Below are 1,288 nucleotides of genomic sequence, written 5' to 3'. Positions count from 1 at the left end.
GAAGTAATTCTAATTTTTTTTTATTAAATATTTTTTTAATTATATATTTTCAGTACTGAAACAGATTTACTTATTCTAATAAAAAAAAAAAATTGATGTTACTTACTTGCGTATATTTTGGATGCGTATCCAACTCCTCCGAACTAACAAGTCCTGTCGGGACGGTACTCGACTGTCACTGACGAACTACCTGCCATCTGCGCAATCGCCCTCAGAGCTCCCCTCTCATGTCTTGGTCCTTTTGTTTTTGGGGGCGGCTTTTCTTAGGTTTTTCTGGACCGGTTCTCGGGATATGGCTCGATTATTTCTTATTTTGTTATTAGCTAGCTGGGAACCTGTTGTATCCATAATAACTTATTCTTAATCTGAATTCTGCACATTTTTTTATATATATATTTTAAGATATTTAAAGGAAAAAAGGTGTGCATTTGGGTTCGAAACACTGTCAGGAATGCTATAGATATTCGAGTTCAGAATCATTGTACCTAAGTTCAAAATAGAAAATAGCGATATCTTAAAATAACAGTTTTTACTTTAACATAGAGTTCTATTGTTTTTTTGTTTTTTTATTTTTAGATTTTTTGTACTTTTATAAAAGTTTATTATTTGCTAATATATTTATTCTTTTTTTTATAAAAGATAGGTGCTATAGTTGCTATATAGTTAGTATAGATTTAGGAATTTATTTATTCGATGTAAATAAAGTAAATTAAAACATTTATTTACACATAAAAATAGTAAAAAAACAATGTATATAAAAGGACCAAAGAGTATTATTTTTATATAATTTTTTTTCTTTACTATATTTCTAGTTAATTTATTATTTTTTTGTTGGTAGCTTTTCTTTTGATCTTTTATTGAAGAATAACTAATGGTTTATAATTATTATATTTTGTGAGGTGAATAAATACCTATGCAGAAAAAAAAGACACGAATTTAATATTATTATTTTTTTTACATTCGATGTTAAAAATTTAATCTGTACCACTACAACCCATGAAGAGTCAGAGATGCAGTACTTTGTTAGGAAGTACTGTTACTAGACCAACGGTTGTGCAAGGAGGTGATTTGGTCAGAATCACGCTAGGCCACCAAATGTTTAACCAATGCAGGGTACCCACTTCATGAGACTGGGTGAATCCCGGAAGGCTTCTGTACCCATAGGGTTGACTCACTGCAACAGTAACAGAATAAATAATCATTTGTCACAGCCAGATTCGAGCTCGTGTCTTCGAAGTCAGTAGCACAGTGCCTTACCACTGAGTCACTCGCTCCCACACATTACATA

At 31.1% G+C, this 1,288-nt stretch overlaps 1 protein-coding gene across 1 annotated transcript in view; it reads right to left on the bottom strand.

Moving 5' to 3' along the window:
* Positions 1 to 209, bottom strand: part of LOC106678350 (uncharacterized) — a 100,731-nt gene extending 100,522 nt beyond the window's left edge. Inside the window, exon 1 of the mRNA XM_014416814.2 lies at positions 107 to 209. The gene's annotated coding sequence lies outside the window, so the exon portion shown is untranslated. The remainder of the gene's footprint in view (positions 1 to 106) is intronic.
* Between the last annotated feature and the right edge of the window lie 1,079 nt (positions 210 to 1,288).

This window comes from Halyomorpha halys, unplaced genomic scaffold (genome assembly GCF_000696795.3).
Source record: "Halyomorpha halys isolate HHAL.00 unplaced genomic scaffold, Hhal_1.1 Scaffold134.1, whole genome shotgun sequence".
Taxonomy (NCBI): Eukaryota; Metazoa; Arthropoda; class Insecta; order Hemiptera; family Pentatomidae; genus Halyomorpha; species Halyomorpha halys.
Note: the sequence above shows the minus strand (reverse complement) of the source record. Positions and strands in the feature narration are given on the sequence as shown.